Raw genomic sequence first — 25,496 nt, forward strand, 5'->3', positions numbered from 1 at the left:
CCCTACAGCAGATGAGGAATTGAATGCAGATCGTGCTGGGCGAGATGGGTTTTTCTGCTTTGGGCTCTCAGCTAAACCCAAGCTGTTTGTGTTGTCGCATGCTCTTTTACAAGCTTTTGGCTTGATGGAGCCTGGGTGGCAGAGTGGAAAATTGTTTGGGAGGTTTGCGTAGCCATGTGTGTGTTCTGTGGCCCCGAAGCCAGACATTGTTTATTGAGTGCTGTGAGGGATCCTGGTAATCGCAGCTGATTTGCAAAAGCATATCTGCTGCCCATGTGTATCAATTAGATTGCAGTATTTGTGTACAAATCACAGACTTGATATTGATCCCACAGCTTGTGGCCAGCTGAGAGCATTTTTTTGCTTGCCTATGGGGAGGTACCTCTATTAAGCCAGGGTACTCCATTCCCAAAATTTTCTGCTTCCCCTGCAAAGGTGTACCCAGCTTTCAGATGCAGATTTGTATCTAACATTGAATGCCAGACATGAAATGTCTGCAGACTTCTCCTCATGATAGCCACCCATCTGGCCCACCAAGAGCCCCAGATCCCTGCCTGGGTCAAAAAAGCCCCATATCCATTTCCCAGCCAGTGGTCAGTATGGGAGAAGGATGGGCTGCACTTCCAAGAAGCCAGCCCTTGAAAGAGGGAATTTTAAAGGAGATAAATGTGTTTTCTGGCTCTGGGTGCTGTCAGTTCCCGTCTTTTTCTTGATGCTGGAGTATGCTCTAAGTCTGAACAGAAAATGAAGGAACCAGCACTTTGGCCAAAGAAGCTTTCATTTCACAGAGCAATTCTCATGCTTCCACACGCCAATGGTACATGTATGTACTGCTTCCATCAATGAGGTCTCTAACTCAAACCCAAGGAAGCTTCTCTCCTGAAGATGAGCTGTTGGGCCATGTCTGGGCCATGTCCCCCCCTGTTACTGCCAGGCACTCAAGCTGTCAGTCTCCTGGGGGTCCATACTGGTCTCGCAGGCTCAGCCCCAACTGACACTGCACAGGAAATTCTTGAGCTCCAATTTTTCAGAATAAAATCTGGAGTGTAAAAGGCAAAGCAAATTTTGGCCCAACTAATAATTGGAGTTGGCTAGAAAAAGGCTAGAAGTATATTGCAAAATAAAATCCCCTAATGGTTCTTTGCAACTCCATTTTTTTTTATTAGTTTAAAAATACAGTTGTATTAATTTTTTCATTCAGTAACAAAGGAGGAAAACTCCCTATTCCCTTCATCATGTCCTACCTCAGGAAAAAGGGAAAAAAGGGAGGAGGAAGTAAAGAGGGTTTCTGGGATGATAATGACTTGAAATGTTTTTTTTCTTGAAAAGTTAAAACATTCTGGAAAGAAATTTGCCACATTTCTTCTTGCTTTTGAAAGATCCTTTTAAAGAAAGACACTTTAAAAGCCAAATATTGGCTAACTTCATAAACAAAATTCTTTTCTTGTTTTATTAAGGGAAGTAAACAAGGCACAAGTGATGGCTGAAGCAACAGTTTCCAAGATGACTGACACAAGGGAAATTTTATCTTTTCAACTATAAACTTTGATTGGTTTTCATCCCCCCTGCCTCACTTCCTCCTTTCCTCTTTCTAAAAAATTATTGCTTTGCAGTTTGTTTTAATGGTGTTTATGTAATGTCATAAATACTCTTGTTTAGAACTGCAATTATTCCCTACAATTAATTCTGCTCATTCTGAGAGGTTATGCAAGCTTTTCACTGGAGGGTATGCCTTTTATGTTCATGTGTTTCTCCCTGTAAGAGGCAATGTGTCCATTACTAAAGGTGGGCCTGGGTAGGCAGGGTTAATGCTTTTCCTTTTTCCCGTGGCAATGTTTGGAAGCGTTTTTGTGGAGTGTTTAGTATCATTCCTCTTTGGGTTGGGATTAAGGTAATTGACAGGGCGTTGGGCCAGGGCTTCTTTAGCTGTCCAACCTCTGCTGCATGGTGTGGAAGCATTCCATGGCCAAAGTCACTTCCTTTCTCTTTCTTTTATATCCCATTAGTCTGCCTGTGTTTTTGTTTTCGGAGGAATTCCTATAAATACATCAACTATAGCTGCTAATTGTGGGTGAAACATCAACTATGTGGAGGCAGTGGGAATTTTCCCAAAACAAGGGCTATGGGACTCAGCCCTCTGTATTCTCTGAAAGTTATTTGCAGTTCGTGGAGATAATGATCAGCATTTTTGTGACAACTGTTCTGCGTTATGTTAGGGCAAACAGCTCAAAAACAGGCTGAGTCCCCTCCAACACTGCAGAAGTGACTGACAGTGCCTAAAGGCCAGATATGTGTACGTGGTGCCCAGTACGTTCACCTTTGGTGTTGGGCCTCACGTAATGAGTTAAAAGAAGATGGATAGCAGGACTTGAATAGCCCAGAGCAAAGGCAAAATGCTTGGAAGAACTGAGAAATGTTATACTTTAAAGAATATATAGATTATATACTCAAAATACACAGCTTGTCTTCTCCAGTGGCTTTCAGGCATATTTTTACATGGTACCATTTTTTTTCCTAATGTCTTAGCAGCCTGAAAAGCCTAATCTTCTGGAAATGTTTTGTTGTCATCCTCTGAGATGGTTTTGCAAGCAATTATTTGCATGCCCAGATTAATTGACTGTGATTGTTCAGCATAAAATGTAAGAAGTTACACGTTATTTGGGGAACTTGTAGAATTTAATTTTTCTTCAATTCATTTGCAGAAGCTCTCTAGGCAGCTTCTAGCATCAGCTGGGGAAAGGTTTGTAGTTGAGGATCAGCATGCTGTTGTTCACAACCAAAGGAGGCTGAAAGTACAGGCCCCCCTCTTGGCACTGCAGGAGCCCTGCAAGAACCCCTCAGTCCTCAGAAGAAACCTGCTTGATGCCACGGGGGTCTGCAGTCCTGGAGGGGGTCAGCTGGGGTGGTGGGGAGAGGACAACCTGGCACTTGCAGAAAGGAGAGAACTTTGGAAGCAGCTCTTGCAGAGCCAAGCCATGATTTTGCCATGTTCACTCACACTGTAGCTAAAAAAGAATGACAGAGTGACTAGAAATCCAATTCTAGGCAATCAGTTTATTAAAACTAGCTGCAAACCGTTGGGAGACCTCAGTGGAAAATCCCAAAAGAGGTGGGTGTCCCCAGACGTTCCCTTTCCAGGCCCCTGTCACAGAGTCAGGGATCTCATTGGAACCTGTTTACCTAAGGCCCTTGTTTTCTGTCTTCTGGTACAGCCGGCAACAGGACACGGGGAGGACAAAGCCTGTCCTAAGTGACCACGGGTGGAGCCAGCCCTATTCATGGATTAGGGCTGCCATGGAAACTCGGTTTGCAGAGCTCACCACTGCAAACACGGAATGAATGGCCAGGTCAGCACCGGAGATTAAAGGGGAGGGAAGGAGGGGGTTGAGCAACTGTTTGCTGAACTCATTTCAGGAGCTCTCCTGGAATACTCCAATATTCCAAAAAATTGGAATAAATAGTTAAAACCAGGGAGAGGATTCCCCTTGTTTGAGAAGAGGTTTGTGTCCTTTGGATGCATTCAATGAAGGACAGCAGCAGAACTGAGCTAAGTATTGATTTATCTTCACAATAACCTTAAAAGACCTAAAAGAGGTTTAATGATCAGCCGTATGCTGAAAATGAATCCCAGAGGGCTTACCATTTAGTGTAATGATTTACACAGTGTTATCAGCCATTAGATTAGAAGTTCTACTTGTGATTCTGATTTTGATCATTGTGAGACAAAAGTCATGTCCAGGTTTTGTCTGTACAGATCTATCAGCCATCTAATCTTAGGTGTGTTAAAAGCATGATTGACTGTTTCACCACCAGGAACATAAAACTTCCCTTAAAACCTCAAACAATAGAGTTTGCAGCATAGTCCCTGTTGACAAGCACCTCTGCTTTTCTCTCCCATTTTAAAATTTTTTTTTAACTTTTCCCCCCTCTTATCTGAAATTATACATATTTTTTCCTCCAAGTCCCATGGCTGGGGGATAGCCTGTGATTTGGGACACCTAGATCCTCTACTTGATGTCTTACTCTCGTACAGTCTTCCTTATGAGCTAGAACAAGTTCCTCTGTCACAAGAGATCAGCACAATGTCATTGTGCTCTTTGGAGCCTGGCAGTATCTACCCCAAGGGCTACCTGTGTGTTGTGAAATGCTCAGCTGGAAGCTGGGCACCTTGGAGCCAGTGGTGCTCTGAAACTCAGTGCAGGTGCATGGAAAATAGCTGAAAAGCCAGCAGTGCAACTCATCACCTCAAATTCAAGACCTGGAGGAAGCAGAGATAGCTAATGTGGTTTTATTAATTTCTTCTGTAAACCATTGCTCTTAGATGCAGCTGTGAATGGCACACTCAGTCAAGGAAAAATCTTGTACATGAAACCCTGGGAAATTGCTACACTGCTCCTGTAGGTGTATCTTCTTAGTCAGATACTGATGTTCTGAATGTGGTTTTCAGCCAATTTGGCACCCATTTTGCAGAACTTTTCATTAAAACTTATGTCCTTAGCAAGGGAAATGTCAGAAAACACATTATTAAACTGAAAATTGAACCCTTGGATCCCTTTTCCAGAGAGTAAAACATTTTCTGACCCAGTGGAAGAGTTTGTGGTTTGAATTTTTTGTTCTTCACAAATCCAAGTTAACCGACTCTTTTTATCAGTTATTCCTATTTGCTCTGAGGCAGTTGCGTAATCCTGTGTCCAAGTATCTTGCTGAGGTTAAACTGGTAGGTCATTCCCCAGATTTTCCATTTCTGTGCAAGATAGCATGTCAACCTTTCTCTAGTGCTCTGGGGCCTTATACACCCTCATGAGTCTCTAATGGTTTAGCCGTTGTCCTGGTTAAGCTGAAAACTGAATTTCCTCATTCCTTCCTTGTGTTGGTCTTATGCAGAGAAGTTTGAGGGATTAAAACTCAGTTGAATGGAAAAACTGAAGTAGGAGAGAAGAGCTGAAAATCAAGAAAAGTCAATGGCAAAATCTTCACAGTTTTTATTGGAAGGGAGACCTGGATTTTTGGAGCAACTGAAACTGTGCAAATTTGTAGTTACTGTGCGGGCACACTCACCTCTGCAGAGCTGTCACAAGATCTCTCTTCACACACACACACCTCAGCCACCCTCATCAACTTCTCCCCTGGAAGAAGTGACCTGAAGGGATCTGAAAGGATCCAAAGGGATCTTAACAATGTCTCTCTCTCAGCCTCTCTCAATATGTAAGTCCACATGTGCTCATCTGGCTCACTCAGGCTGGGATGCCCCAAAGCTTCTTTTCTGCTTATAGAAATTTTAACAGTTCCTCCCTAACTACACTAAAAAGGTTTCTTAGGTCCTAATTTACATATGTTTTGTATTATCTGTGTTTTTGCTTTTCATGGTTTATTCTTTCTTCCCACAACTTGCCACTATCCTCTTCATTAACTCCTGACTGAAACATGACATTTTCTGATTTATTGTTTCAAGTCTTAAAATCACCAGTCAGAAGAACATCTCTGTCCCTGTTTGGTTAAAGGAAGGCATTTAATACTAAATGTTGTCTTTCCTGTTCTTAAAAATATTTTTTCATCTCCCTTCAGTAAGAGATGAAAAGATAACCCTTCAGAGCAAAAGTCCACATGAAATCAGCCATTGGAGAGCAGACGGGATGGGTTTTTCATTGGAGTTTATTTTGTTTTGTGCTTAAATATATTTTGTTAACCTATGTGGGAAAAAAAAGTGGGAGGGGAGGAGTTGCTAAAAGAAAGGCAATTGCATTCTCCCACCAGAGTTCAGCCTACAGGCTACCCTTTCTTGGGAGCTGGTTTGGTTTCCCTGGGATTTTGCTGCTGCAGGCAGGGTGTTTTATCTGCCTTTTAGCCTCTGACCCAAAGGTGTAACCTTTTTACTTTTATCTCTGTAGGAGTGAGCCTGGGCCCTGTCAAAGTTCCCAGAGAGACCTGGGGTAAGGGCAGAGCAAGAAGGGTCATGGGCAGTAGGACAGAGCACTGAGGTGGGTGATGGCGAGGAGGGACGGGTACCTGTGGCCAGGCAGCCCAGCAGCCACCCCTGCTGCTGCCCTGACACTGAGCAGCAATGACAGCCTGAGTGCTGGCAACCCAGAGCTAATCCTCACTAAACCCACCTTTGCCTCCCACCCTAGCATTGCAGCAGCAGTATCTCCTTTTGTTTAAAGCATACTCATTTAGTCCTGGTATAAAATGGCTCATGGAAATATTATTGAACTGTTACTGTTATTAGCCTTTATGCTTTTTACATCTCCCTTCTTTCTATACAGAAATCTTTTCTGTGCCCTTGAATGCAAGATGTGTTGAGCTTCAAAACTGCATGTTCAGTTCTTGTATTTTAAATCCACAAAACCAGGGTGCTGGGATGCCTCTAAAACTGCCTGGACAGAGCAGGAAAATCAGCACAAGAAAAATGAGCTGCCTGGGAGGTCTCCTACCAGGATCCTTCCTGATGCTGGAGCAGGAAGAGAAGCTGCAGAAGTGACATGATTGAGTTTCCCCTTCATGGTGCTGATATCTGCTTCAGAGCCTCAGCTGTGGCTTCTGTGATGTGTCCTGCTCAAGCACCAAGGGAGGGCAACCCCACAGGGGCCACAGAGGGTCACCCTGCCCCAGGCAGCTTCGGGATGCATCAGTTGGTGTGGCACAAAACCTCCTTCAGGCTTCTGTGTTTCTTCACCTCAGCAGAGAAGAGGGAAAGGAAAAGGTGAATAACAGCTACATGCTGTGGGTTTCCCTCCTTCTATTTTGGAACAGAAAGTGCAGAAGGAAGTCAGAGAACCGAGAAGCAAGAGTGAGGTGTTTTTTTGTACTTTCAATCCAAAACCTGCAGCCTGCTTGAGTGGTTCCACGTGGTTCCAGCAGGTGTGAGTTTGGATGAAAGCTTGAGAGCTTGTTTTGAAAAAAAGGGAGCTGAGGGATGTGCAGAAGATTCCTTTACAAGAGAAAGTCCTGCATCACAGGGAAACCTCTGCACCACACACTGTGTGGAATGAAGTCCGGCAGGATCCCCATAGCAGGGAAGCATGGGGAGGGAACATCTTCTGTCAGGGAAAGGAAGAGTTTTCAAATACTTGGTTTTTATTTTAAAAGTTTGCACATAACTTTTCTGTGGAAAGGAAGGATTTCTCACATAAATTTCACACAAATAAAAATATTCTCAGTTTTTAATAGAACCATTTCCATCCAGCTCATCCTAGAGGTGGCCCTCAGGTAGCCTCTAGAGAGGCATTTGAATCAGGAGTGCAATCCTCATAGACATGACTTCCCATCTCCAGCTCTCCTGTGCCCAAAAGCTACTTTCTGCATGTGTGGTAGCTACGATAAGCCACAGCCCACCACAGTAAAACCACTTACCTGTTAATAACACAGCCCAACAAAACCAGGATGCTTTGCTATAAAGTGCTTTTGCTTTTTTTACAGCACAGATGCTCCTAAGCAGAAAGATGGCTTGTACCCTTTAATGCACATGGCTCTTTTTTACATTTTATGTCTAGTGTGTGTGTGTTAGTGGAGTCTACTCATCTGCAACATCTCTGTTCTCCCCTCAGACCAGCCCTCTGCGTGCCAGAAGCTGGTGCTCATCCCAGCTTCCAATGTCTGCCACATCAGTGGAACGTGAATCATGGCTGGTGTTTGAGCTTTGCAGACACAGCTTCTGATTTCCAGCTCTTCTCTTTGGTTGTAACAGGGTTATTATTTGCCTTGTTGAATTTTACTTAAAAAAAAAATATTAAAAAAGTTAAGGCAGGAAAAAGCAAAGTTCATCCAGAAATGAACCATGAATGTCTACCTCTCAGTTATACAGAAAATCCATTCTTAATTTCTTTATTTATTTCCTACATTTTTTATGTTTTTTTGTTTTGTTTTTTTTTTTTTTTTGCCTGGGAGACAAAAAAAAAAAAAGCTTATTGAAATTCAGAGGCAGAAAATTAATTTGATTCACATTGATAGTCTCCTTCAGGCTAATGGCTGGAAATGACTTTAAAAAACTTGCATTATTGTAAGGAGTTTTTCTTGCATGAAAAATAAATAGCCTTTCAATGGTCAGGATTCGTTGTGGTAACTCATCATAAATCAGTGTGAAGAACAATATCAAAAACCTAAAAATATGTTTTGCCACTCTAGTGGATCTTAAAATTTTCAGATGTATTATGTTGGTTTTGTCAGCTCTTCCCTGGAAGCAAAAAAACTTCTCAACCTCCCATGGAAGCTGCTCTCCAGGACTGGAGCCAGCTGTGCTATACAATCTCTCCTTCTAGTTCTTCTGTCTTGCTTCCTTGGAACTTTCAGTAGAGACCAGATTACAGTAACCTCTGACCAAGTGTCTGGTGCCACCTCCTCAGGGTAGGATTTGAAGATGGGTTTCTATTGCTGTTCTGTATCTCTATATATGTATATTTGTGATGGGCTGACTCTCAAGCCCACAAACCCACAGTCCTTCCTCCTTCCCCACCAAGTAATTTATTTAAAATAAGTGACTCTTGAAAAGTCTCCCATATATCAGGCAAAAGTGGAGAAAGGTCCAGTTTGAGTCTGAAAAAGCCTGGGTACAACTCTCAGCTCTACCACATAACTTCTCTGCAAGTAATTACACTTCTTTGCACCTCACACATAAAATGGAGATATAAAAATGACCTCAAAGTCTGACACAAAATCTGCCATGTCACTGAACTGTCACCATTTGTTTACCCACTGAATTTGAGCCTATGGGATAAGAGAATTTGAGCCATTTTCAATCTTATTTCTGAAACCACTTAGTTAAAAAGTTCTCAGGCAACAAGCTTTTGGCAAAACACGACTGCACTTTGAAATTCCCAAGGTTGGCTTACGGGACATCTCTGCCTACCCTCAGGCTTTATGCTTGACATGTTGTACCTGACAGAGGTCTTAGCTGGGATTTTGGATTTGGAGGCTTTTTTATATGAAGAAAGCCAGAACACAGGCTCTGTTCTGCTTGTATGAAAGTGCTTAGCTGCATTGTTATACTTGATTTGGGCATGTATGTTACCTGTTCACAAAACAGCTTCAGTTGTTGCCCACTGCCTCCTCACTGACAGGCTTAATTTATAGCAGTGCACTGCTAAATAGTGAATTTCTTAAAGCAGAGGGGCTCTTCTTGTTCCAGTTTTGTCAGAGACACATATTCCAACTTCACAAGCATTTTTGCAATCCCTGTTGCAGACATTTAATTGCAGGATGATTCAGGACACTCTAAGCAGCCAAATTTCCCTATGCAGTCAAAAAGAAACAGTCTCTCCAAGGGTGTTTCAGAGCACAGCTATTGGCTGCCCAGCACTAGACAGTATGACTGTCTCCTTCCCAAATAATGCAGCCTCTCACAGGAAAATAATGAATCAGGGTGAAAAATCGCAGGACTTCTTAAAAACAGAAAGGGTAATTTTGTTTGCTTTTCTAAGTGCATTCATGTCAGGTTTTCAGGCTACTCCTCTCCAGCCATGAAGGCGACACATTCACTACGTGATCGAGCTTCACGTGGGCTCTTGATTCCTGACATTGGGCCTTCTGCAGTAAAAAAAAACAATATATGAAGGTTGAAAGGCTTAGAAAACAGCTGGTGGAGAAGCCTTCTTGCTTTCCCTCAGGCTGTTTACCTGGCAGCGTGGCAGTCTGTTGTCAGGGCTGGTTGGGGAGCCCTGGGACCACAGCACCGGTGGGTCCTCTGATTCTGAGCACCTCAAGGTGCAACAAGCAGGGACCATGGGACTTGATCTTCCTGGGGCCTTGTCCCCAGAGTTAGTATGAAAGAGGGTAGTTTTTCATGGAATAGAATAGGAAATTCTTATTTCTTTCTAGCTTCAGAGGGATCCCACAGTGCTGGATCCTGCAGGGCTCTGATGAGGTGAAACCCAAGTGTCTGATGTGTGTAGAGAACAGTGTCAAATTTGGTCTTAGCTGATTGTAATTACAGACTTTCAGCTGCAGTGAGAACACTACTGCCTTGTTCTTCCTCAAAGCAGGTTTCTGTTCCATTCTGTTCAGACATCCACTGCTTGAGGACTGCAGATTAATTTTTCAAACTTGGCCTTGGAAATTTGGTGTCACAGCTTTGGTAATGCAATGTTGCCTCTTTTATGCCATATATTATCTTCTCTTGTTGATATTCAGTGTGGCAATTAGCACATGCAGACTGTATCCTGGGATGTACAATGATTTCAGGCAAAGGAAAAAAAAGGATGGTTCTGGAAATACTCATTCTGTTGCCTCAACGTAAAAGGTGGCAAGAGGCACATTAAAATTTTCATTAGCCTGTGGGAGAGACACAAAGGTTTGTGTTATAAGGACTTATTATTATTTCAGATTACATAAGACTAAAGAGAAATCCTTTATGAGGCTTTTAGGATGTGGTCATCTATTCCCTCCCCATGCTACAAGCCCTCTGTCTCCCTTTTTGATGTGAGTAGGTCTGTAACCCGGCTTCTGCAGTTCCCATCAACCTCTTTATAATATTGTTCATTCTAACAATGCCACTGACAATGCTAAAACCAGCCAGTTCCCTAGGATACTGTACAATTAATGTTTTATATAGCATCTTCCCTGTGAAGTATCCTGAGGAAAACCTTACAGTGAGAAGTGGCGTAGACAGGAAAATTCAGGGTAACATAACTTTCATATGGGGAGTGGGAGAAGGTTTTGTACATTACGGAAAGGTTAAATATAGGCTGAGTCAAGACAAAGAGAGTGAACTTCAGTGGAAGGGGGAAATGTGCAATGAGAAATGGCAAAGAAATGGAGAATGTATTTTGAGCTTCAAGTTCAGAAAGGTGGTAACTGAAGAAGCAAAAGAAGCAGTGAAAGAGCACACCAGGGAACAGACATAGGGCAGAAGGACTGGAAAAATGTCAGTATTTGGGAGCTCAGAAGATTATGCAAGCCTAAGATTTTGAAAATTAAGGAGGACTTTGGCACTGGAGGCGGAACCACTGAAAAGGAGAAAAATTGTTGTGTCAGCAGTCATGCAGTGCACCAACAACTCTCCTCTTTGAGATGCAGAATTATAAGAGTGTGTCTGAGCCCATGTACATCAGACAACTTACTGAACACACTAATGTGATGCATCTGATCAGGTTCATTTTAGATGGAAGAGGTTCAGGAGACTCAAGGTGGGAGGAGCCAGCTGGCATTTGCTGGACGTGTTACTGCATTGTCCTCATCTTAAAACTGGATCTGCTCTCACCACAGGAACTTCAAGCAGTTGCCTTGAAGAGCACTGAGCAGGAAAAGAATCAAGGTCTTCTCAAGTACATTTTGTTTCGCTGCACTGAACAGGAGTCTCAGCAGACATGGCTGTTGGCAGCATGCTGTAAGACAAAAGAAAAGGTGGCTATGAAAAGCTGTGACATCTGGGACCTTGTTTCCAAAGTGCAAGCAGCCTCCAAAGCCTGGTCTGATGGGGAAAAAGGCAATCTGAAAATTTTACACTCCAGCAGCATCTCTGCAGCAAACCAGCTTGAACCCATGGGAGTTTAAAACCAAATGTTTCTGATTTTGACCTGCCTTTAATTCCTTTTGATCCATAAGACTATGTTCTATTGATACATGTGTGGTGATGGTACTGTAGAGCTGCCCTTTTTTGCAGGACTAAACACAACAGCCCTCAGGATGTGTCCTAAGCCTGCCCTCTGTTTGATAAGGTACAAAAACATCCTGCTGCCTACTTTGTCAAGGCCTTGTTTCTCTGTGAAAATTCTTCCTCTTAATCCTTGGTTTATGATCATCAGAGAAAATCTTCTAGTAAGGACTGAAATGCTGAGCAGAACTCTCCTTTGGGAGAGATGCTCCAGCCCTGATGCTGCAGTCCCTGTGCTGTGCCCTTCTCACACCCTGACTGCTTGATGTCAGGAAATCCTGAATGAAAAGGGGGAGTTTAGACCTTAGGAGAAGAACAAAACCTGAATCACAAAGTGGTCTTAATTTCATAGTAAAGTTAATTCATCTTTTCCTTTTTTGTCTCACTTTGCTTCTGAGAGTATTCAGGTGACCTCTGTCTCTAAACATTGGACATTTCCATTTTCATTCTAGCATCCCCATGTCAAAGACACAATTGAGCTTTCAAGGGAAATCTGAGAAACAGAAGCAAAAGAGATAACAGAGGCTTCTGAAGCAGTGGTGGTGACAGCTCAACTGGCTTCAGTGCATTTGAGTCCTCCCTATTGAGAATTTTTCTCACCTTCACATAAAGGGCCAGTATCTGTTACAGCCACATGTGTCGGCTCTACAGATGCACCCTGTTGATTAGGTGAACTTTGTGTACCTGATCTTGGTGGTGTTCAGAAGCCCAGACACAGACAAGATGTTCCTATTATTCATGCTTCCCCTACTCAGGTGCTGTGTGTCACTGCTGTAACTCAACCCCTAAAGATTTAGCACTGAAGCCCCCTCCTTTGTGCATCTACCACCAGCCACAATGTTGGTTATTGTAAGCTTCTCCGTGGTTGCAGTGGGACTGCCTACAGAGGTGAGCTCTGTGTGCTGATTTGCCTCACTTTGTGACAAAAACACAGTCAGTAGGGATGGAGAATAGTGGTAAATATTTTTAAGGATGCTGAGGCTTTTGAAAAGCTGAAGCTAGTCATGCTTTCTAGCTGCAGGTATAGCTGCTTCTTTTGCAAGATGGAACAATTTGAATTCAGTTGTCTGGTGTCATGGCACTTGAATATTTTGGAGACAATCTGGAGAAGTGGGCTGAGACTGAGATGATAAATGTTCACTGATGGGATCATCTTAGAGAAAGCAAACCTGACTGGCAAGGTGCAAAGGGATCTCACAGTGCTGGGGGACTTGGTAACAGTGATAGCTGAACTTTGTAATCCTGACAAGTGAAAAGACATGCACAGGAGGCTGGGTTGTGTGAGCAACTGTATACATAGCTGGTGTAGCATAGCCAGCAGATCAACAAAAGTGAGGCTTCCTCTATACTTACTAATCCACACCTGGAACACAGTCCAGTTTTGTGCTCCCAGTGTAAGAAAGGCATTGGTGACCGTGAGTGCAGTGGAGGGACACCAGGATGGTGGTGGCTAGAGTACTTCCCTGAAAGGAGAGGCTGGAGAAGAGATGGTTTTGGGAGTCTTCCAAGATCTCATCGCTTTGAGTAGGCTGTTGGGTACAATTACCTCCCCAAATTCAACCTGAGCTCTTCTATTATTCCATAATTCCTAGGAAAGTTAGTTCCAGTAAGTAGTTCTACCTAAACATTAACTTCATGGATGAGAGCAATCACAAGAACTAAACAGAACATTAGGAATTATTAGGAAGATAGCGGAGAAACAAGAGGAATTATCAACATCAAATAGAACAAATACAGGGTGTGTCTGGATCATTAACATCATGTGTAAACCTGTTCTCCCACCAATCAAAAAGGATAGAACAGAACTGAAAAACATAGGTAGAAGGGAAAGAAGAGTAGTTAAAAGCTTGAAAAAGAGACAGTAATTGAGCTAGGACTGATCTTTTTTGAAAGAAGGTTACAGAGGAGGTATAACATAGAAATAAAATAATTATTATCACAAGAACATGGAAGGGAAGCCAGGTGGCAAGTTCAAAACAGTCAAAGTGAACCATATCTGCTTTGTAGATAGGATGTTTCAGGAAAGCAGGCTTGTGACTGGACAGGAGAAAAAGGCTGGACTTTATACATGATTTCTGTCAAGATTTCTGTACAAATTTCTCAGAAAATTAAGACAATCTAAATATAACATATCTTACAGCAATACTTCCATTCAAATGGATATGGACAATTTTTAGCTTTTTTATTACTGCCATTATACATACTGGACTGGATTCATTCCCCTGTGATGTTCTGCCCAGCATCAAAACCCCTGAACTTGAAGGTAGATTGTGCTTCTTAACTTACCACTGGGAAACTTAGATTAAAAAAAAAAAAAAAAGTCACCATTATAACAAGACCTTTTCATTTTATTCCACATCTTTGAAGTTCCTCTTCCAACTTTGCATAGGTTCAGACTCAGATAGAGATGATCTTCTCATTATTACTGGAAACTTTGAAGCTGAAGGTAGGGAGTCTGTACAATTTTCCTCACACAGTGCAGGGATACAGGGAGAAAGGAATTCAGAAAGGAGATGCAGGGCCCTTCTCACAAACTTGAAATCCTGGCAAGCAGCTCCTTGAAGTTGTAATTGAAAATCAATCTGATATATAATTAAATTCTAGTCATCACATATGCACCAACTAGTCTCTCCAGCTCTTAGCCAGGGCAGCGGAGGAGTGGGGCTATCGATCAGCCAGGGCTCCTGCGCCAGCAGCCGCACTAAGTGCTCGGCGCGGGGCTGCCCCGCGGCTGGGCTGGCAGCTCCCAGACTGCAGGACAAACAACCGACTCCAGCAAAGGTGTCCAATATTCCCTAATCATTTAAGTGCACTGCACAGCGAGCCCGGACTAGTCCCACAGTCTCCGTGCTGCCATCAGTCTTTCCAATAAATGAACTCCAAGCAGGCTCCAGAGAGAAAAGGAAAAAGGGCTGATCAATTCTTTCCAATATTAGGTTTTCATTTTAACTTCTCCCCCTCCACTGCTACTTTGGTTAGGTGCTCTGTAATTATATTAATCAAGGTCTGTTAACATAAATTGACAGCTCTGGTTTAAGGGTATAGCTCTAGTTTCTTTATTAAGTCAGAGAGAGAGAACCAGTATTGATCATTTCTTTGAAGAAGAGGAACTAGAATGGCTTTTTTCAAATTATTTAGTGTTTTTAAAGCCAAGCAATGCAATCTATACATGGCTCTTGCTGATCTCCCTTTATTCCTGACAAAGAGAAAAATTATCATGTCTGCTGCTCTAGATGCTTTTGATATTAGCATTAATATTAACCGACTTGTGTTCCTCTTTGGTGCTACATTATTAATTTGCTTAGGTATTTATAATGCCGCCATCACTGCATGCATTGAACCCTGCCAAGGTCTGTACACTCACCCACTGGCAACACAGAAAACCTTGCTAGCTTAGAAGTAAAATAGTGTCAGTAAATATCACTCTCACACAGACCAGGAACATCAGATCTAAATGGAAAACTAATAACGTCTACTAAAACTAATAGAATTCTTCAAAAAAGTCCTTAAATAGCTGGGCAAGTGAACTGATTGACATATTATATTTGACTTCCCCAAAAAGACATTAATAAACTCCCTTAAAAAGCCCCTAAGAAGATAGGCATGAGGGAGGGGGAAAAAATACTTCAAGTCAAACAGTAGTAAGAGCTGGGCTGGTAGCAAACCCGGTGGGGCTGGGCTGGCCAGTGGGGGCTGCAGGCACTTGCCTGTTTAGACGCCTCCCAGTCTTAATTACAGGGCTGTTTTTCATGGTTATAACTTCAACTGTTGTACAGAAATTTTCTCTGCTGGTGCCGGCTTCAAGCTGGCATGTTTTTTCTGAAGTAATTGTCTCTTCAGAACCAAACTTAGCAAAAGTGTAGTGGAAAACAATGTTCCTGAAAGAGCTCCCGAAAGAGGAAGCAAACAAATTCCAATCCAGTCACTTTCTGCCTGAGACTCCATTGTCCCCACGCCTTGTCTGGTGTCTATGGTACGGACTGGTGTGCTGCAATGGTCCCCAGCCCTCCTGGATCTCACACTCTCCTGAACCTCATACCCTCTGCTGTGTCCACTCCCTGCCCTGCTCACAGCATCCTACCCCAGACACTGTGCTGCCTGCTGCAGGGGAGCCCCTAAAAGCAGGAAAGAAATTTAATGCAGCGTGGTTGCTATTAAGAGAGATGCAATTCAGTGAAGGAAAAAACTCATCCTTGTGTTGAGCATGACTCTGAAAGCAGGACAGGCCATGGGGTCCAGCTGGGCAGCTAAGTCTGGAAAGAAAAGACCTTGTGAGTCTGCCATGGGTATATCTGCTACACTGTGTCCATGGAAAACAGCCAGACCTGGACTCTCTCAGAACATTGGTCTCATGTGGGTTGTTGTGTTCACTCTCTGTTTTAGGAGTAGAGACATGGGCTGCCCCCTCCTCCTACATTTTTGCTGTTGTCCCCATAACCATTGGCCTTCCCTTGTTTTCTTTCTGTGAGTTTCACTAGCCTACATCTCAATGGCAGCTCTGTGGGGATTTTTAGGCAATGGCTAAAACCTGTCCTTCAAGGGACTGGTTAGGGACAAGTTAAGGTGGCTAGGTAAGAAATGGCAGAAAAACAGAGATGAGGACACAAGGCCCTGATGGGAGATACTGGGACTGCAAGTGAGGCAGAATGGTGCCACAATGGGGTATTGGGGAGCAGGGCTGTGATCAGCAGATGTTTGAGGTCACAACTAAGGAAAAGACAGCCTGGAGCAGAAGGGGTCAAGCCCTGGCTCATGTGAACTACAGCACATTTCTGTCATGAAAAAAAACCAAAGATTGCATCATTCATCTGAAACCCTGATGCAAAGCACTGCACAACCTGCCACTTCCCTCTTCTGTGTTAGGGTAACAACTTGACACCACATCTGTGTTTCTATGATGCAGAATTCTATTTTTGCAAAGAGTTTTCAGGACATGAAATAGTTCACTGGTTTGTGCTGAGGTCAGGTCACAGTTTTTGCAAGTAAAAGGGTGAAAGGAAAAGAGGAGTTATTTTGTTTTGTCATGTTAGATATGAACTTAAATGAAAAAATTCATTTTAATATAATTTCCTAGTAAATGAAGATTGTAAATATGCACAAGATGTTTTGATTCGGATTGAGCAAAATTAGTTCCCTGTAGGGTACAGCACAATTTTCCAGCAGGGAAGCTAAGGGACAGAAGCTCAGGTTAGAGATGATCTGCTGAATTTGGAGCACCTACCTGAGGTGCCGGGACCTTGATTTTCCAGCATTGTGATTTGCTTCATGACTGAGAGCTTGAGAACTTCAACAAATCAGATCCCAAATCACATCAGGCAGCCAGGAAAAGAGACAACCCCTTGTTCTTCCCCAACATGCGTGATTTCTCTGTGAGCTTTGGGCTTCCTCTGATCACTGTCTCTGCAGTGGGGAACTACTCCTTAAAAAAAGAACTCCTTAAAATGAAAAATCATATTCACATTTCTAAATTTAAAAAAATCAAGAACAGGAGGGCCTGATGCCATGTAGTGCATTTTGCTACATAATGAGGATCCTACATGGGCAGCTGAAATGACATCCCTAGTTGTTTTCATTAAAACAACAAATTCCACTTGGGTTTGTGTAGGCTGCCTGGAAGGAAATGCACAGAGAAATAAGAATTTCTAGTTCGACCCTTCCCAGCAAATTCAAGTCCTCAGTTATAAATTAAAAATGAGCTCAGGGGCTGCGGAAATACCAGAGAATAAGGGCTGTAAAATTGTTTTCCTTTAGAAGAAATAGAAGACTGTATGCCAGCCTCCTTGAGCATCCTTTGAGGCTCTTTTACATACTTACTGGGAACAGGTTTTTCCCTTATATTCAGAAATAAGAATTTGTGTAACTACTTTGAGTTGGTCAGATCCACTGTCTATGTGCTTGGACAGAACTCATGTAAGGGCAGCATGATTACTTTGGCTCCACTATATCATAGAATCATAGAATGGTGTGGGTTGGAACTGACCGTTAGAGGTAATCTAGTCCAGCCCCTGAGCATTTTGAGTAGTCTTTGGATTAAGTGATATCCAGCAAGTATGATTAGACTGGAAACTCTCCAATGCAGATAGCCGTTGTTTTTTCTTGTGTTTGCTGTGCACCATCTCAGTATTGTGCTCATTCCTACATGTTGATAATCATGACCACAGCACTGGGGTTTGCTGGGGTTGTCCCATCTTGCAGTCCAGGAAAATGCTGCATGGAACCCTACACCTGTAGCTCCTTAGTGTTCACTTCACTGTCATCAGTCCCTGTCCAGGTACCTTTTTCCTCATTCCTGATATTTTTTTTCATTGCTGGGTATTTAGTTTTTTACAGAATATGATTCCTTATGACAGAAGCCAAGCCTTCTGGAAATTTGCTATCAACTCTTGGCACTCCTTAAAATGCTTAACTAATAAAATCATGGTGCCTGGTCGTTTTCCCTTTCTGGTGAATGGGAACAAAATATGAATTACCTCTGCCTCAAATTCCTCTACCTGGCTCAGTCACATTTTGTTCGGATGAACCATAGAAACCTGTATTTCAGCAGGGATATGTGTGGTAGTTGCTCCATATTTTCACTGCAGCATGATTGCAAGTTTAAGTCTAATCTCTTCCCCCCTTCACCAGCCCCACTTCTGTTTACTTCTGCTTCACTTGAGTCATTTGTCTGTCTGTCGCTTTCTATCTCCACTCCTGGAAAGAAAGTCATTAGACTTGATCTCTGTAGTTCTGCCAGTCCCTGTAGGTCTGTCTCAGGGTCTGCATAGATTGCTGTCAGTTGGGATGCTACTGGAAGATGCTGCATTCAAACCAAGGGAGAAACCCCTCTTCCTACATCCTTCTGTTTCACATATTTTTTCAGGGTTTCTAAGCACAATTTTTTCCTGATGTTTTGAAAGAAATAGTCAGTGGAAATAAATATGAAATCCTGGCTCCATGGAAATCAATAGTAAAATACCTGCTTGACTTCAAAGGGCTGACCTACAAGGTTAATGGCACTAATTTAATGTTGCACATAAGATAAAATCCACTTGTCAGCCTTGTACTGTACCTGAGGAGCTGAGGGTTAAAATCTGACATTGTTACTAGCTGGTTTAGTTGAAACAGAACCTCATTTTTCTCATGGCTTGGACAATTGTGGACTTTGTCATCCTATTCCTATAAGCAAGCTAATCTTTTTATTGATATAGTGCACACTAAGTACTACAGTGATTTGCAATGTGGGAAAGTCTTTTGTTACAATTTCAGCATGACCCTGAAAGCAGCTTTAATGACAGAAATGGGAAAACCAGTTACACACTTCAAATCATTATTTCGAGAGTTCCTCCAAACGATATGAAGCAGAACAAGCCCTACAATATAGATTGTGGAAAATCTGTAGGCAGCATCTGAAGCACATTGTCATGCTTCTTTATGGCACAAGTGGTATCCCACACTTTATTTAAGTCAGCACCCTGCAGACCAAATCCATTTGGAAGAAAGGTGATTGGTTCTGCGGAGCTGCTGGGCATGAGCCAAATAGGTGTGGGAGACATGGCTGCAGTCACCCATGAAAATGTCAGGGCAGAAAAGGGGCATTAGGAAGACTTCAGAAGCTGGATGTGAGGTTTTAATTTTTGTCCTACCCAGACTTGGAAAGGTATTTCTCTAGATTCAAGTTTCCCGGTTGAAAATGTTACTGCTTTGGGTCACATTTGCACAGTGGAATTCTAAACACATACTTGAGGAAACCTGAAATTAACTAGTTAATTAGGAAGTTTCAGATTTTTTTTTAATTTTTTTTTTTTTTTCCAAAAAAGGGCCCTAGAAATAAGATCTGGGTGTTGAAACAATTCATTGAAACATTTTTGACATGCAGTCAAATGACTTAAGTAATCTGAAAAAATAGTGGGATTTGAAATTGCTTTTGTTCTTGTTAAGGCACTGTTCATCTCTGCCTGCATAGTCCTGCCTGCCCCACTTCTCTCCCTGACAGCCCTGGTTTGTGCACAGCACAGCAGTGCAGGAGAGAGCCATGGTAGGCCCCAAGTGGCTTTTCTGCTGAAACATGCCTGCACCCCACCCAGACAGAGTGATGTCTCAGGCAACTTATTAACCAAGTTAGAATAAGCAGGTGGTAATGTCCATCTTTAGATGCCAGTGGTTTTGCAGCCTGAAAAGTGAAAGAATTGATGTAGTGCTATTTACTGCCTTACGTTACCAGTCCAAGGAAACCTAAGACCAGTTCTCAGTGTGGCCATACTGGGAACCCCATTTCAGAGCTCCCTTGGGTTTATTATCATTTCGTTGTTTGCACAAACTGTGCTGGGATATCAGGCTGGGCTTTGTCATAACTCTGTCTTTGGGCAGAGGTCATGGGATTCACTGGCAATTATATTCTGCCCTTGGTGAACAGTCACACTATGTGCAGGGAGGTTTCAAGATCATCTCACTCCTTGGGAAAGGAATTTCTGCAAAGGCTACTTCCTAGCACACCTCCTGCTACATCAGGCTGGGGATGGGAAGGCATCTCCCCCACCATTGCCTTTCCTGTTACTTGTGAGGGGACTATGTGAAGGTCTCCAGAAGCAGAATGGGTCACGTTAAGCCTAGAAAACTGCAGACTTTTCAAGCTGGAGTTTTGAACCCATGTTTTTCTGCCACTGCAGCATCTAAAAATCTGTTCTCCAAGCATTTTATCCAAAAGTCACAGTTAACAATTCTCTGTAATACATGATTCAGCTATTTCCCATGTGTCCTTTTCATCCTAAAATAATTTCTTAAGTATTTGCTCAACTTTATGCTTAGGAATATTTCCTATGTATTCAGAAATCATTATATGATTTTGATAGCTTCATAGCATCAAAAGGAGCTTTCTCTTCAAGCTGATCTGATTAGCTGGACACAGAGAGTAAAGTCTTAGTTCATCTGACTACCCTATTTACATATACATGTGCTTACCTTATGAAGGATAGCATGACTTCTCTGTGTTGTTCTGCATCCCAAAGTACTCACAAAATGGCAATTTCTGCATTTCTGAGCAGGGAGAGGTGTGTTCCCCAGCCCACTTTGGGCTCTGATAGCCCGACCAAATTAATGCTAACAGCTTAATGTGGACAAGCAGTGTACCTTTCTTGTTTTAAGTTAGGAAACGGTAGTAATATGTATTACCTGAAATCTCATTAATAGTCTCATTTTTTTAATGAGCAGTGTAGGAGAAAAGGTGTGATTGTACTTTTCATGTATGGCACTTGGACCTGCCCAGGCTGCAGCACTTCCCCTGTGTGCATCCCCCACTGGGAAACTCTGCAGGGGTAGTAGTTGCGTGACCACAGTTTCCATGCTCACATTGCTTTCCTCTCCATTCTCCTGTGAGAAGCCCCTTAACAACATTATACTATGGGTTCAGTCAAAAAAAACCCAACCGTGCAATTCAGCCACACATGCACGCAAATGCTTCCACTCTTAGTTTCTGATTGAGTCCTGCTGTCTGCTCTTCCACTTAAAACTGACCAGAACACGTATCTGTGATCACAGAACATACCTGAAGTAACCACAGCAATGGTAAACTGATCTGGGGAAACTATGTAAAGTGTTTAAGCTTATTTTTGTAACATTTAGCAACTGGAAACAACAAAAATCTCAAGTGGTCCGTGTGTGCTTTGCAGTTGTTACCATGTCCCCCGCTGGCAAAATGCCACGGCAGTAGTTGCCGTACCCCACTCCACAGCTCTCATCCCTTCCCCTGTTCAAGGGGCCAATGGACAAAGACTTGTGACTGTCAAAACTTTATGCCTCTATTAAGGACCTCTTTAAGACCTGGCAGCTTGCAAAATGAAGACACAGACATGAATATATTTTTCCCTACCTTTCTGAAGCTAATCACAGTTCTTTGGGGTCTCTTCAAATCACAGTGTTTCATCAACAGCAAATAATAAAGGATGTCTTGCTTCCATTAAGGCTAATATCACAATTTTGTCTGATTATTCTTAGTACATAACTCAGTGGAAACAATGTATCTTTTGTAATATAGTTTCTAGCAGAAACCTTGGATGTTTTACAAGAGGGAAACATCAGCTAAGACTGCAACATAAAAATGTGGTGTATGATTCCCATATAGATGTATTGTATTAATATATGCACTATGCCAAAGGCTTGCTGGTATGCCACATTCAGAATGGGAAGAATGAGTGAAATGGATTTTTCTGCTGCCTTTCCATGCATATTTTTTTTTCCCCAAAAGAAGGATGTAGTACAACATAGTCATGTACTAATAAGCTTAAAATCACTTGTGTTCAAATGAAGCAAAGACCTCCAGAACATTCAGTGCATCCAAAACTATGCTCTTACTGTTTCAATTAAAAGGGAGTAATTTGCTTTGTGAAACTGCCATGATCTTTAATTCTTCTTAATATTTTGAGTACTACACTAAAAAGCTACTGCACTGAAGCTGCTAATCAGATTTCAGTTGGTAACATTCATATACCATGTTGTATCATGTTGCATCATGTCACAAGAATATTGTTGATTTGGTCCAGTCTGCAGTAACGAAGGTTTCATATAATCTCCTTTCTGGCCTTTGTAATATGTAGTTTATGTACTCCACTGCCCAAGAGTATTTTCAGGTTTTCAGATTACTTTTTCTGATACTTCCCAACAAAGCGGCAGTTTAACCTTTCAAAGCATGGCATTCATTACTTTGCTCTTGTGCAGAGAACGAGCTATTGATCCCTCTTTGACAAAAGAGGAATGAAAATAACAGCAAGCAGCAATGGCCAACTAGTCATTCATTGTGAACTTTCCCAACTTCTTAACTGTCCAGCATAGTAAGTTCTTTCAAGCAGAGCAGGAAAGGAAACTGCATCCAACCCCAAACTCGTAGTGTACATACATCACTCTGTGCCCAATTCCCCGGTGTGTAGCAGTGGTTTTCTGCAGTTGCAGTTACACAAAGCAGACTCAGTGTATGCAGCCAGCAACTCTAGAGTCTCCATCTACTGTTGGTTCACTGATTTTCTTCTCAAGAGCTCAGTCTATCATACCTTCATATGCTATTATTTTTCTCTGCATTGTCATCAACTTTGGTGATCCAGAGTCCTGTGTCAGCCGCTTGCTGTATTGTCCCCAGAACATGCAAGGTATCAGCATCTTTGAGCCACAAGAGTGTTCATGTTGGAGTAAGAGCTTGTCCCTTCTTGCATCCCAGTGTGAATTATTGCATGTGCTTTCAAAAGAGGACACAGCATACAACAGTGTCCTCCTGCTTTACACTATGCTCCTGCCTTCTGAGGGTGGGAATGCTCTTGTTGATTTTTTCACCTACTGGTATTACCACAATACCACATGAAGAAAATAATTGTTGCTCATTTAGATATGGTGATATGAAATTGTGAGTATCAGCTAAGCAACTGAGTAAAAGGAGAAGGATTTTATTCAAAGTGCTGAGCAGCAGCAGACATGCATCTTGTCAATTTCTCACTTTACCTTATGATATTCTGGTGACTAATTGATACTGTGGCAATGAGGGAACTGCTTCCAGAAGAGTCAATTACTTAGTCCAAAATGAGTAATAAAAATGTCCTATGAATTGAAAAGTAGTTCAGTTTGAAAAGAAATTATATCTCCCTGGAGACTAGTAAACTATTTGGGAAAAATGTGTTCCACAGTTCTCTTCTTTGTTGCAACAGTATATGCTGGAAAATATCCTTTTATTACATTTGGTTGACTTTAAAGACGTACTGCTTCAAATAAATTGATGGAAGAATAAACCAAGAATGACTTCTTGTGAATGTTGCTAAATTAAAATCAACGAACTGTGGGCACTCAAGGCAAAGGAGTCTTCATCTCTTCAACATTGGGCATTTTGCTGGCCAATTTTGCAGCTATCAGCAAATCAGCAACTTTATTTCCTACAGGCCAGTTGTTGCTTTGTGTTATTATCACCCCTAATATTTTACTAACTTCTGTTTTATTTCTTTTTCATCCACTGCCATATCTTATCATATCACTTTAAGAAATCTTTCCAAGAGCAATCAGACAATCAATAACATCTGGTTTATCTTTGTATTTTCCCTAGGTTTTACATCTTCAGTATGATAGTTCATGAGTGTTTTTTCACCTTCATCAGTCAGACCACTTTATGAAGATGAGTAAACAACATTATCTCCACTTACCAGCTGGAAACAGTGATGCAGAGAGAGATTGCATGGCCTCCTCAGGCCACAATGAGTTGGTGCTGAGCTACCCAAAGATCCTGGTCTTCTAATGCCCAGCCCATGTCTGGGCAGATGACTTATGCAGTGCTGGCTGGTTTCTTTGGTTGTGCTGGACATTGGTGTTAGGGGTGAAGGAAAATACTTGCTGCCAGATTTGCAAAACAAAACAACAACAAAAAACCCTGAAACAAACAAACAATAAAAAGAGTTTATTACAGCGTTCCCTAAAAATATTTATTGAATACATATGTACAAAACTTTTGATGTGAGAACTAAATGCAGCTCAGTTGCAGTTCAGCAGATTCCCCAGCTGGTTTTGTCTGAGATAACCTGGTGCCAACAGCTACCTGGCTGTGTCACTGCCTTGCCAAGACCTGGGGCATTGGACCAGCTCAGCTATGTATAAACTTAGAAATATAGTTAAATTGATGCTATTTCTGAAGATGAGAAAGTCTGCCTTCCAAACTTCCAGGATGTGTTGAGGAGTTTCTTGCCAAACCATATGCACGTTGGGCTAGTTGTGCTGTGCTCTGGGTGATCTGTGTCTGGGTGTGCTCTGAGATCTGTATCTGGGAGATACAGATTTTTTATCTACAGGCTGCAAGACCCCAGCCTTTAATAAAGAACCCCAAAAAAGCTGAGATGGGGATGAGTTTTCTACTATTCCAAAAGACAGAGGAACCTACATGTTCCTTCCCCTCTACCTATATTAATGGATTCATAGTTTGTATGAAACTTTAAGCTTTTAAGTAAGGTTAGCCTCTGACCTAAGAAGTTTCTAATGGTTCTTCTCCAGCAGAAGAACTGTTCTATATTTGGCTTGTTGTAATCTTCCTAGAAGCATCTGCTCCTTGCCATGGTCAGAGACCTGAAATTAGAGTAAAATGGACATTTGGCCTGTCCAGCTAATTAAATGAAATGCAACTTTTTGAAACTTCCATGCTCACATACGTAGAAGGACAGAACCAGAGAATGAATGTTGTCTTGTGGTGCACCTTTAGCAGACTATGTTGTGTATAAATGCCCAAAATTTCTTAAAATCAATAAACCCTGTTTGAAATCCGAAGCAGCGAGTGACTTGTGTTTCCCTGATTTGTTTAAGCTATGACGAAGAAATGGAAGCACAGCATGCTTTGATGTGAATTTAATTCCTAGAACTAACATTTCCTAGTTTTCTTGTTTGCTGGTGCTTTTGATCTCTTAAATTGTTAAAAGTCATGTCATTTTAGGCTGAAATCATTTAACTGAAATGCTTCACTGTCACTCTTGAAAAATATTCACAACAAGGAATGTCTAGTCCATTGTGATTGTCATGTCAAGACTCCCTCTGCACAGATTGCAGTGAGTTAAATGAGAGAATGAGGGCAGGAGTTCTTCTTACAAAGGGGTTTGGACAGAGAAATATCCGATTTCTTCTAAACACAAAAAGCATGTTCAGTATTTGTTGATAAAACACCAAAAAAGCAATCTTGTTTTTGAAGGGTATTGCTGTTGCTTGTCTAGAAAATTGGTGCAGTTCTGTGTTTGGTGAAAATAGGCAAGTGTGCTTGCTTTGTAAACCTGAGTGTCCACTGAGCCTGATGCTGCCTTTTGACATGATAATCCTCTTCCACAGCTGCTGTAGCAGCACTGCTCTGTGAGTATGAATACATAATAGAAGTTATGAATCCAGTATGGAGATTTTATATGACAGTGAACAACTGGTTTAAAGCTCATTCCTG

The sequence above is a fragment of the Chaetura pelagica genome, unplaced genomic scaffold (genome assembly GCF_000747805.2).
Source record: "Chaetura pelagica isolate M959 unplaced genomic scaffold, ChaPel_1.0 scaffold17, whole genome shotgun sequence".
NCBI classification, from domain to species: Eukaryota; Metazoa; Chordata; class Aves; order Apodiformes; family Apodidae; genus Chaetura; species Chaetura pelagica.